General features: G+C 40.9%; 1 pseudogene; it reads right to left on the minus strand.

Annotated features, from left to right (window-relative positions):
- Positions 1 to 9,195: 9,195 nt before the first annotated feature.
- On the minus strand, positions 9,196 to 9,295 carry LOC140187018 (U6 spliceosomal RNA; annotated as a pseudogene).
- Positions 9,296 to 13,715: the final 4,420 nt, after the last annotated feature.

Raw genomic sequence — 13,715 nt, forward strand, 5'->3', positions numbered from 1 at the left:
TTCCACCTATCACCTCTTACTTCATTCTGCCTTCCTCACCCATCCACTTTCCTCTTCCTCTGGCCTCACCTCTCACCTGACAGCCTGTATTTCTTTTCCTCCCCTGACCTTCATGTTTGCTTTTATCCCCTTCTCGAAACCTCGACTATTCTCCTCCATAGATACTGCCTGACATGCTGAGTATCTCCACCACTTTGTGTGTGTTTCTCAATGAAAAGAACTTTCCACTATTATTTATCCCCACAATGCCAGAGAGCTCAGAATTACTTCAAAAGTCTGTCTTCTCTACAAAGTTTGTGTTATGACTCCCCATTCTCTTGTTTGTCAACAATTCATATCTCATCTGTAGTCTTTATCTGACCACTTGTTTCATTCTTTCTATCTTCTTAAAGCATTTTTATGCACCCATTTGATTGTGGGTCTCCTTGACTGATGCTGTTGCTGTAACGAGACATTAATTTTCCATTATTTTTTAAGGGAAGGTTGTTCCTTCACACCATGACTGAATTCCTATGAGGCAATCTTGTCATTGCATCTGCAAGTGCATTAATTTTGATCTTTTATTAAGGTTTGTAATTATTTTGGGATAAGAACTTAGCTTGCCTTTCTTCCTCACCTCACCCATCAATGGATCAACTTAAACCCAAGAATCATTGATAAAGACTGAAGGTCTGTAACTAAAATAAAATACCTGTCCATTAAATATAATTACTTACTGCCCATTATGCCGCTGGCATTTAGGGCAACAATGAAGGTCCTCCATCTCCGCTGATCTTGCCATCTTATTGTGCCCCAGGTGTGGTTCAGGGTCAGCAATGCAAGCCCCAGCTGGAGAGTTAGGAATACCACTGGACACAAATATAGGATTTTTCACTGCTGTTTCTGTAAGAATTTTTTTTTTGACTAGTCAGGGTTGTTAGCCCTGAGTTGAACCCCTGAACCTGGCGGATCAGTGTCCCACTCTTAGTCTGGACTCTACCTTTGACCTGTTTGGCATGGGTGACCCTGCAAGAGACAAAACACAAGGCCCTGACTCTAATCAATGTAGCTCTCTGGGTCATTGAGGCACACAAGCCTCCAAACCCTACGAAAAAGTTGCAGTCCTCTTGAAGGTCCATTATATATGGGTGAAACTTTTCACTGCAAGAACAATCCTTTCTCTCATTCTTCATGAATATAAATGATGCAAATGTAAATGGTTCTTCTTGAACATTATGTGGTGAGCAAAATTCAAGCACCACACACACGTTTCAACATCAGTTTTGTACAACACTCAAATAACAAGACTCAGTTTCAAGACTCTTCTTACATATGTCAAATGAGCAATAAGTCTTTTTCTATTCCTTGCCCAATTCAACTTGTTTCAGTAATACAACTGCAAAATCTGGCAAAACATGAAAAATACCCACTAATAATCAGCGACTTACAATCCTGTATCTCCTTTCCTTTGTACCAGCTTCCACTATTTAAATCAATTTCTATCCATTGTACCGAGATAACCTACTTGCTTCTCTTAAGCTTAACACTTGGTTGTTAAGTTGTTTGAATGCACCTTCTAGCTCTCCAAAATTCTCTGTGGCAGTCAGTTCATCATGTCCTTTATATGGACATCTATATCTGCTTTGGTGTGTCCATGATCTTCATGGACACAGAATTTTGGCAATTGGTGGTCTGGCAATTAGTTCATATTATAGAGTAGATTGTGTGTGAATGTAGTTAAATATTACTCAACATACACTGCTGACAGGTTGTGTTTGGTAAGAAATATGGCTCTGCACACACGTCTTATGAAGTAGTTAGACCATAAGACATAGGAGGAGAAGTAGGCCATTTGGCCTATAGAGACTGTTCTGCCATTTCATCAAGTCTGATTTATTATTCTCCTCAACCCCATTCTCCTGCCCGCTCCCTGTAATCTTTGACAACCTGACTAATCAAGAACCTGTCAACCTCCACTTTAAATATACTCAATGGCTTGGCCTCTGCAGTTGTCTGTGGCAATGAATTCCACCACTTCAGCACTCTCAGGCTCAAGAAATTCCTCCTCATTGCTCTTCTCAAGGAACATCCTTGTATTCGGAGGCTGTATTCAAAGGGTTTCAATGAGATGCCCCTCATTCTCGAACTCCAGCGAGTACAGGCCCAGAGTCATCAAATGTTCCTCACACATTACCCTTTCACTCCTCGGATACTGCAAAAGTGGCCTGACCGATGCCTGATAAAGCTTCAGCATTATATCTTTTCTTTCATATTCTAGTCCTCATGAAATGAATGCTAACATTGGTCATTGGTCATTAGTCATTTTTCATCGCCAGCTGCCAGCTTCAGCATGTAATTATTACACAGCAGAACAGTTTCGTCATCTTTAGTTACTAGTACAATTGGAGATGTCCAGTCATTCTAGCTACAATTCCATTCTGTTACAAGTTCTACCATCTATCTCTTCAAAGCAAATGGAATGAGTCCATTCTAACAAAAGATTGATTTTGAACCTAATTTGATTTGAACATGGGCATTTAAACCTTAACACTAGCATGTGTATTTTCGAATATTTTGGTGCACATTCTCAGTTGAACGTCCAAGTGATTCTGAAGCATCTACGGTTTCCAGTTGAACTTCAAGATTCTCATAAGTGTTGATTGGTTAGTGCTGTTGGCTACAACCAGAGGTGCTTTCTACTTGTTGTCCATTGAGATTCATCAAACAGTTCACCTGGTCTAAAGCTCTCACTAAAGCGGAGGCTCACTTAATGCTCGGCATGTGTTCTCAGGAACAAGAGCACTGATGGAGTCCATGCGAACAGGGGTCATTACAGCTGTATCAAGAGAAATGCATTACTGTCAGTAGAGCAGTACAGGGACCCTGCCTTCCCATTACTCTGCTGGGAACCTGATATATATCCTGGCCTTCTGCTAATGCCCTTTAGCGATGTTTGAAGATGGGGACCAGTGCTTGTTACTGTATTGAGATCCCCGGACAGGTAAAAGCTGAGTAGTCAAACAAACATATCAAAGAGCCCCTGAAGCACTTCCGTTGTATCTATCTCTGCTACCATCCATGGAAACGTATTCCAGGGACCCACCACTCTCTGTGTAGTCATGCTAGCCCAGCGTTTTGCACACACAATTACAATTCAGGGTGTTAAGAGTTCAGAAGTTCAATTCTGGCATCCTCTGAAAGAAAGTTTTTACATCTTCAAGTGCGTATGTGGGTTTCTTCCAGATGCTCCAGTTTCCTCCCACAGTCCGGTTAGTAGGTTAATTAGCCATTGTAAATTGTCCCCTGATTAGGCAAGGATTAAATCAATAAGTTGCTGGGAGGTGGGGCTATTTGGGCTAGAAAGACCTGTTCTGTGCTGTATCTCTAACTAAAAATAAGAAATAAAAGAAGGGACCATTGCAGCTTCCAGGATGTGATGAAGTTCTGGATGGTCTGTCAATGCATGGGGCCGGTGCTGCCAGGGTACAGATCTGAACCCCGCATTTCAGCACTAAAACAACACCTCTGGGTAGTTCCTCCACACCAAACCAGGAGGCGATTCATTGCTGTGAGGGCAACAGCAGTGGACACATGTTCATGCCAGCTTACCAGGACCGCAGCAAACAGCCTCAATGGATATTTCCTTTTCAGGGTGCACACGATATGTACCATGACAGAAGAACTTAAATGAACTAGTGCTGCCCTGGAATACTGCAAAGTCTGACTTGTTTTTAAGTCGATAGCACTTTTCAGCCCTGATATGAAGCTGAAATAGCTTGGATTTCTAACTATTCCCGTTCCCCACCATCCAGGCTCTCTTCTCACTACTACCATTGGCCAGGGGGCACAGAAGCCTTAGGTCCCACATCACCAGATTCAGGAACGTTTATTAACCTCCCACAATCACACTCCTAAAATCACTCATCCTAACTCAGACTGATTTTATAATCTACAGAATCACTTTCAAGGACTCTGCAACTTTTGTTCTCATTATTATTATTATTATTATTTAATTTTCTCAGCTCAAGCTGGTAAAACCTAAGGCTCGGACATAGCCAAACACACTCATTTTTCAATTGCTAGGGACTTTCTGACTATTCTACTGGTGTTTAATATTGTGGCTTTCTGAAGTAATTTGCATAGATATTACTGTGTAGCCCTGTTTAATGCTATTGTGTAGTGACTTTGGGATGACATCAGTTGTAGGTATTACTATTGGGACAATATATATTTTGTTCATATTGCAGAATCTTTCAATTTCCTCTTTCAATTCAGCATATTTCTGTTGTTGTTTACTTGTTGATTTCTGTAAGTTATGTGTGTATAGAATGGATTTATCTATTAAATAAATTGTTTTTGCTTGTTTATCCTGCATTATTATATCTGGACGGTTATTGTCCTATCTGTAATAACAGATCCATTATAATAAGATTTGTGGTATTCTGACTCTAAAACTGGTCCAAGCTTGTACTTATAGTAGGATATGATTTCTTTTATAAATTTGTATTTTAAAGCTAGATTTTGATGAATGATGTTTGCCACTTGATTATGCCTGTGTACGTAATCAGATTGAGTTAAGCTGCTACAGGATCCGGTAATGCGTTGGATTGTTTCTGGTTTTCTTGGCATTGTCTACATTTATCATCTACATTTCTACATTATTATTATTGTTGTAATTTTATCTTTTCTTAGCTCAAGCTAGTAAAACTTAAGGCATGGGCATGGCCAAGTGCACTCTTTTCCTAATTGCTAGGGGCTTTCGGGCTATTCTAGTGGTGTTTAGCATTGTGGCATTTGGAAATTTACATAGATACCTCTGTGTAGGTCTAATTGTTTAATGCTATTGTATAGCCACTTTGCAAAATTTGTTGTCTTTTGCATAATTGTTGTTTGTCGGTCTTTCTGCATAGTCTTTCATAAATTCTCTTATATTTCTTCGTTTTTCTGCACATTCCTGCAAGAAGGTGAACCTCAGTGTAGTATATCATGACATACAGTATACATACTTTGATAATAAGTTTTTGTTTGACTTTGACTTTAATGAGCAATATGCCACAGTGTCGGTGCTCATGTCAATGCATGGACCATAAAACCGTAAAACTAAAGGACATAGGAGCAGAATTAGGCCATTTCCCCCATTACATCACTCTGCTATTCCATCACAGCAGATTTATTGTCCCTCTCAACCCATTCTCCTGCCTACTCCCTGTAACCTTTAACACCTTTACTAATCAAGAACCTATCAAACTCTGCTTTACAACCATATGTGGGAATGAATTCCACAGATTCACTACACTCTGGCTAAAGAAATTCCTCCTCATCTCTGTTCTAAAGGGATGTCCCTCTTATGTAGAAGCTGTGCCCTCTGGTCTGAGACACCCATACTATAGGAAATGGCCTCTCTATGTCCACATTTTAACTATTTCTTTGCCTTGAAGTCCTTATGCTTTCCAACATTGTCGTTGGTGATATTTGGGTTATTTACGACCAATTTGGCATGACTCATTGTAGCTTTCTTCATAACACTGCATTGTGAAAATATCCTTTCTGTGATGAAATCACATCACTGATGTTTTGGTTAATGGATTTAGCTTTAGATTGAGGATATAGAAGACAGAACATAAGAACAGTATAAATAAATACATCCACTAGTCTTGCGAGACCATGGATCTGCGCCTGGAGAGTCTTCACTCTCCAGGGTGTAGGCCTGGGCAAGGTCGTATGGAAGACCAGCAGTTGCCCATGCTGCAAGTCTCCACTCTCCACGACACCAATGTTGTCCAAGGGAAGGCCATTAGGACCCATACAGCTTGGCACCAGTGTTGTCGCAGAGCAATGTGTGATTAAGTGCCTTGCTTCAGGACACAATACGTTCCCTCAGCGGGGGCTCGAACTCACGACCTTCAGGTAGCTAATCCAATGCCTTAACCACTTGGCCACGTGCTCACACATAAGAACAGTCCAACACTGTAACAGGTCCTTCTGCCCATAATGCTCTACTGAATTCATGGCAATAGTAACACAGGACAACAATTTTTTTCTGAAGTGTTGCTTCCTCAGAATTTTTTTTTGTTGTTGATAGATCACTTGAAACTGAACACAAATATAATTTCAGACTAATTGTATCACACATAGGAATTTGGAGAAACAGGAAATTACCTTTTATTGAACATAATGCTTTTAATTGCATAACAGTGCTGACGCTTTGCAATAGTTCAACTAAGCTAAAAATGTTTTATTGATGATTTTCATTTGTACTCAGAGTCTGAGAATCTTGCTTAAGTGTCCAACAATCGTCGTGGGTATCACTCGAGGTCCGGGATGATGGTCTTTGTTCTGAAGAAGTGGCCCACAGAGTGAAGATGCCTGTGCGTGTATTTGTTTAACGTGTACTTGATGTTGCACTCCAAGAAGCACATGATACTCCACAAATCAGCCAACTGATTCCAATGGCATGTAAACCATGGCGGTTGGAGCTGATGGATTTGTTGCAGCCTTCATCCGCCTTCACAGCCATTGAGTTCGAAGTAACTTCGTCCGCTGTTCCACCGTTGAGGTCTTGGTTGGATTGTTCTTTGTCAGGGACCTCACCCTCGACCTTACCGCCATGGGTGACCCTACCAGGAGCATAGCTCCAGATGGCATTGCTCTCGGAATCACAGGACCACACAAGCTTCTCCACCACGACAAGGTGACAATCCACGGAGAAGATCTAACAATAATCAGCCAGCATTGATGGATTCCATTTGCCCTGATACTGTATCTCCATGACTGCAATGTCCTGGTGAAACCTTTCACCATACTCGTCACTGAGAGTGCCAAGATTTGCAAGGAAAAAGTCTGAGTGGGAATGCAGATAATGGATCTTTAGTGACATGCTGCACTTCATGGTTTTATATGCTTGAAGCATGTTGTCAACTAGCTGTCCATAGTTTGGTGCTCTGTAGAAAATTTTCATAATGTCCTTCAATACCTTCCATGCAATTTTCTCTGGTCCCACTAGAAGTTCTTCAAATTCCCTGTCATGATGATCTGTTTGATTTGTGGAGCAACAAAAATGCCTTCCTTAAATTTGGCATCAGTTATTCTGACTTGAATTATGAATTGAAATAATAAATATAGGCGACGTCAAAGAATAAGGTGCGTGATAGGGAAATTTCATGGTGATTTTCATGATCAGCAGCCCAAATTCCAAAAGATAAATTCAAAAATATTGAGGAAGCAGAATCATTGTTGTCCAGTGTAATTGAACTGCTTTCTAAACTAATCCCTTCTGCCTATGCAATGTCTATAACCCTCCATTCTCTCCATTCATGTGCTTATCGAAGAGCCTCTTAAATTCCTCTCTTGTATCTGCCTCCACTATCATCCCTGGCTGCGCAGTCTAGGCACCCACCGTTCTTTGTGTAGCCCTTGCTAGCATAACATTTTGCATAGCGCTATTACAGATTGGGGTGCCAGAGCTTGGAGTTCAATTCCAGCATCCTCTGTAAGAAAGCTTGTACGTTTTTCCCCTCTGCATGTGGGTTACCTCCTTCTGCTCTGGTTGCAACCCACCGTTCATGGACATATAGGTTAATAGACTATTGTAAATTGTCCTGTGATTAGGCTAGGGTTAAAGAACATAGAAACATAGAACATAGAAATCTGCAGCACATTACACATCCTTCAGCCCACAACTTTGTGCCAACCATGTAACCTACTCTAGAAACTGTCTAGAATTTCCCTAGCACATAGCCCTCTATTTTTCTAAGCTCCATGTACCTATCGAAGAGGCTCTTAAAAGAGCCTATTGTATTTGCCTCCACCACTACCACCGGCAGTGCATTCCACGCACCCACCACTCCCTGTGTGGAAAACCTACCCCTGACATCACCTCGGTACCTATTTCCAAGCACCTTAAAACTATGCCCCCTCATGTTAGCCATTAGATATACCTGTATACCAGCTCATTAATGCAAATATCTAATCAGCCAATCATATGGCAGCACCACAATGCATAAAAGCATGTAGATATGGTCTAGAGGTTCACTTATTGTTCAGACCAAATATCAGAATGGGGAATAAGTATGATGTAAATGACTTTGACTATGATTGTTGGTGCTAGATGGGGTGGTTTGAGTATCTCAAATACTGCTGATCTCTTGGGATTTTCACACAGAACAGTCTCTAAAATGTACAGAGATTGGTGCAAAAAACAAAAGAAATCCAGTGAGTGGCAGCTCTGTGGGAGAAAACACATTGTTAATGAGAGAGGTCAGAGGCGAATGGCCAGACTGATTCAAGCTGACAGGAAGGTGACAGTAACTCAAATAACCATGGATTACAACAGCAGTGTGCAGAAGAGCTTATATGAGTGCACAACATATTGAACATTGAAGTGGATGGGCTACAGCAGCTGAAGACCATGAGCTTATGCTCAGCGGCCACTTCATTTGTTGCAGGAGGTACCTAATAAAGTAGCCACTGAGAGGACATTTCCTTCTGACAATTTAAACACTTGGGATATTTAAATTGGCCAATCTGCAGCAGATGGTGTTTGCAGCAGCTGAAGCAGCTTCTCGTGCTTCTCTCCCTGTCAATCTTCACATTCTGCTCTGAAGTTGTAACCTTGCTACTGCTCACTGACTACAAATTGCCATCACATTTGTACCTTACGTTGGATGAAATTACTCAACATCCCTCAATGCCATTGCCGTAGACATTGCAATTTTGCAGGCAAGATCAAGTGTAAGATTCAGTGCGTTTAATAACTTTGATTGAATTCATTCATCTATTAAATCATGAACAAAGTTGTCATGCAACGCATGATGCAAACACATGCCCAAGATGCAATGTTGAAACAGGTCCCTGAATGAAATAATATACTCTCTGATAGTCTCATCTCTGATTTTTACTGAATTTGTAGGATTGAAATAATCCTGTAACTTTGTAAAGATAAAGATTTGCTTTATTTGTCACATATACGTTGAAACATCAAAACACATACAGTGAAATGCATTCTTTGTGTCGATGACCAACACAGTCCGAGATGAACTGGGGCAGCCCACAGGTATGATCATGCTTCCGGTGCCAACGTAGGCAACAATTTAGCAGCCCTAATCTGTACCAGTTTGGAATGTGGGAGGAAACCGGAGCATCTGCAGGAACCCTCACAGACAGTGGTGGGAATTGAAACCCTGGCACTGTAAACTGTTACACAACCATGCTGCGCTAAAATACATGCAGTGAACTTGCACGTTGTCCTTGCCCAGGGGCCATGCTAATTTTGTCTGTTTTGTTCCAATTTTAGTTCATGTGCTGCTCCAGCGAGCACATTATCCAAATTTTTATCGCAATTCAGATCCACACATTGGCTATGTTTTGCTTAAAATATGTTAACAACTTTAAACCTGCTCCTGTTGAAGATTAGCTTGATTTGTCACATGTACATTGAAACATTGAAATATACAGTTAAATGCGTTGCTTGAGTTAAAGAACAACACAGTCCAAGATGTGGTTGGGGCTTCCGGCGACAAAGTAGCAGGCTAATAATTTATTAACCCTAACCCATACATGCCCCTTTGGAATATGGAAGGAAACTGGAGCACTACAAGAAAACCCATGCTTTCACACAGATAGTGTACAAGATCCATACAGGTAGTGGTGGGAATTAAAACCTGATCTTACAGCCGGCACTGTAATAGCGTTACACTACCTGCTATGCTACAATGACACACTAAAAATATGGAAGTGCTATGTTTGTTCCTTGCAAAGACAAGTAGTGTGGGTAAAACTAACACATATTTATTCACAGGACACTTCAGTCGTGGGTTCTAGCTCCACACTTTAGTGCGAACTCCCAGTTTATCAATGTCACCTCCAGTTCCTGGTGAATCACCCACATTGCACACTGGGAACTGAAGTTCTTTATTATGTATACACATAATAATACATTTTCCCCCTTTAAAGAAAAACAAACAAAATACTATTTTCCCATGAAGCTTCCAGAAACAATAATGCTTTCCAACACAGATATTTACATTAACTTCAATTTCTAATGAGCAAATATAGTCCCTTATTTACTCATCGACTCTCAATATGTCTCTCTGGTGGCTAAATGATCCCTTTGCACTGCTATTAGTTTCCACAGGTGTCTTGCTTTCACTTGCCACATTAATACCCGTGTCCTTTTGAGAACCTTGATCTATGTGTTCATTTTTTTCACATCCTTTTACCAAGATCCTATCTGTTTGTCTCTGTTCTTGCTCTTGTTATGTGACCATAATTCAGTCCACGTGCCTCATAATTGAGCCCTGAACTACATCCATTGATCAGTGAGTCTTTGCAACTGATGCTGTCTCAATTTACAGAGCTCCTTCTGTTGGCTGCACATCACAGATAGCAACTCATCCTGTTGGTTTGTGTCGAACTGGTGCTGTTGTTATGACCTTGGGGATTGTGGGCTCTCCTCATCTTCCTTTTAATTTTTCCTCTTCAACTTTGGAGATGATCGTGAAGATATTTTTGATTTCCAGTCTTTAACTGGAAGACGATGAGAGACAGATTTTGAACTAAAGCTGCACAATGTGGAAGCAAGACTGATGAATTCTTCATCATGATCACTCTGTTCAACACTGGCATCCTGACTGTAATGCTGGTGCAGCTGGGACAGAATGTCTGTGGAATGTGGAGTTCTTGAGCTCTTCTTGCATAACCTCACTGGAGCTCTTGTGGATGCTGTTACGAGTTTCTCAAATTACATCGGATAAGCATCTGAGCCCCTCAGAAACACCTGCGAAGTCTTTATTGAGAGTTGCCTGTTTATCTTTGGTCTGTGAAGCCACTATAAAAACTCTTTCCACCAGGTTGAGCCTTTTGCTTGCAGTCAAACCTAACATTGGCCGTATTTGCTTTCCAAAAATCAATAGCTGTGCCTTTAGGTGCTGACCTTTGTGATCGAAGGTCACTATACAGCCCGCTTTTACTGGAACATTCTCTCCAATACAGCCTGTCACTCCTAACTTCAATGGGTACATCTTGTTCTTTACTTTGAGAGTCCTGTAATCATCCACAGACAACAAGTTCACCTGGGCTCCAGTATCAAGCTTGAATGGAATTACTGTCTTACTCACAGTCACTGGAACAGTCCATTCTGTCTTACCAGCACCAACAGTCTGCAGAAAATCTACAAAAACTTCCTTAATTTCGTCAACAACAGTGTACTCCTTTCTCTTGGTTGTCCCAGCTTTGCAGCACCTTACAAAATGATTCCTCTTCCCACAATTATTACAGAACTTCCCATAATCAGGACACATCTTTGGAATTGTGCCTACTTCCACATTTGCTGCATTTATTGTTTTAGCCTATCTCTTTGCTTTGCTGGTGTTTTGGGAAATGCCTTGTCTCTTCCTCTCTTTTGAGACAATGGACAAAGAATTCAGTCACATGGGATTACAAAGATACAGACCCAAAGTGTTAATACTGTCCTGCCTTGTATGATTTTAAGACCCTCTGTCTCATCAACATACCATAAAATGGAGCATATTTTCCAGGGTAAGTATGAAAGAGTACGATAATTTGTGCACTTAAAACAAATGCCAAATTTTCAATGGAGAACAAGAGAACAAGAACATTAGATGATGAAGATAATTAAATACTGACATAACTCATTTAATCTTTTGATCCAAGGTAAAATAGGCCTTCATGTAAATGAAATGAGCAATTCCAGGTTTTGTAGAGAAAAATGAATTAAAGGGAATGTTTCATTCATCACTTGAGTGATTCTATTAAAAGATGTATACCAATTATTTATAACGGAATTTTGCTTGTCATCCATTTTATGTAACAAGATAACAATCCCTCAATTCAACAAACATTGAACAAGTATTCTTTGTCTGCTGTGCCTTCTTCACTTTGCTGCAGAAAGTTATTGCATATTTGGATTTGAGCGTTCCCATTTTTGCACTTTAAGTAAAGTTTAACATTGTAAACTATTGATGCTTAGTGACTGAGCGTATCTGAGGCTTATATTGACAGATTCAAGGAGATAGATGGAGTCTGAAAATTTGCGATCAGATGGGAATGGATACATGAGCTAAAGGATTGACCATGATTTTCCTCTTTGATACCAAAGACTTGAGGAACTCCTGACCTCATTTCTTATGTTTGCTGGCCCTTGAACTCCAGTAAAGAAAGCCTATCAGAGTCTCAGGATGCAATTTTGCAGCAGAAGTACTGTTGCAAACTTCTGCCAGGATCATCACTTTGTAGTGATGGAGAGACTTGTGAGCTCCTGAGATCTGGAGAGCAACATCAACTGGATTTTAGCCACCTGGCATTTAACTTCTGGGAGGGTCACCCATGACTCGAATGATCACACTGCTAATACTAATGTTGCAAAGTAGAGCAGGGAGTTTGCACAGAGTGAAGACTTGCACCTGGCATGACCTGATCAAAAAATGTACAACCAGATGGATTTGGGATGTTTTGCATCTATCAATAAGGATAGGCGGGGCTTTGGTTTAATGTTGCTGGCTACTATCACTTGACACTGTCTTGAGACTAATTTTAAAATTGCTTTGTGACTATAAGACATAGGAGCAGAATTAGGGCATTTGGCCCATCGAGTCTGCTTGGCTTTTCTATCATGGCTGATTTATTATTCCTCTCAACTCCATTCTCTTGCCTTCTCCCCATAAACTTCGATGCCCTGACTAATCAACCTCTATTTTACATACACCCAATGACTTGTCCTCCACAGCTGTACGTGGCAGTGAATTCCACAGATTCACCACACTCTGGCTACAGAAATTCCTCTGTATCTCTGTTCTAAATGGATGTCCCTATATTCTGAGGCTATGCCCTCTAGTCCTAGACTCCCCCACTATATTTTTACACAGAGAGTGATGAGTGTGTGGAATGAACTGCCAGGGGTGGTGGTTGAGGTAGATAGATTAGGGACATTTCAGAAACTCTTCCATAGGCACATGGATGATAGATAGCTGGAGGGATATGTAGGAGGGGTGAGTTGATCTCAGAATAGATTAAAAGGTTGACACAATGTCTTGGGCCATAGGGCCTGTACTGTGCTGTAATGTTCTATGTTCTATGAACGTGAGAGGGAACCAAAGCATCTGGAGGGATCCCCCACAGTCATGGGGAGAACGTACAAACTCCTTACAGACGGCTTCTGACAGTGTGCTAACAGCCGAACTGTGGGCCTGCCAGAATCTACAAAAGATTTATTTTATTTAAATTCGGAGATACAGCGAAGAACAGGCCCTTCTGGCCCAGTGAGCTGTGCTGCCCAGCAAACCACCCATTTAAGCCTATGCTAATCACAGGAAAATCTACAGTGACCAATTAACCCATGAAGCAGAATGAGTTTTGACAGTGGGAAGAAACTCGAGCGCCTGGAAGAAAGCAACGCGGTCAATGGGTGAACATACAGACTACTTATAAATGGCACTGGAGTTGATCTCTGAGTTCTGACACTCCAAATTGTAATTGTATCCCACCTCCTGCTTCCCACTTTGCTGATGTGGTGCCCCTGGGTATTACAGTATTTCATTTTGCACGGTACTTTATATTACAGATACTGGAAAAGTCATCTTGATTCTGGATTAGGGCACACAACAGTTTATTAATGTAGAAACTCATCAATTTGCCACAACTCATCTCAATAGGCCATTAACTCCACTTCATTGCACACAGAAAGTGAGAGACAACATTTATATGGAGATTTCCTGGTCATG

The sequence above is a fragment of the Mobula birostris genome, chromosome 23, assembly GCF_030028105.1.
Source record: "Mobula birostris isolate sMobBir1 chromosome 23, sMobBir1.hap1, whole genome shotgun sequence".
NCBI classification, from domain to species: domain Eukaryota; kingdom Metazoa; phylum Chordata; class Chondrichthyes; order Myliobatiformes; family Myliobatidae; genus Mobula; species Mobula birostris.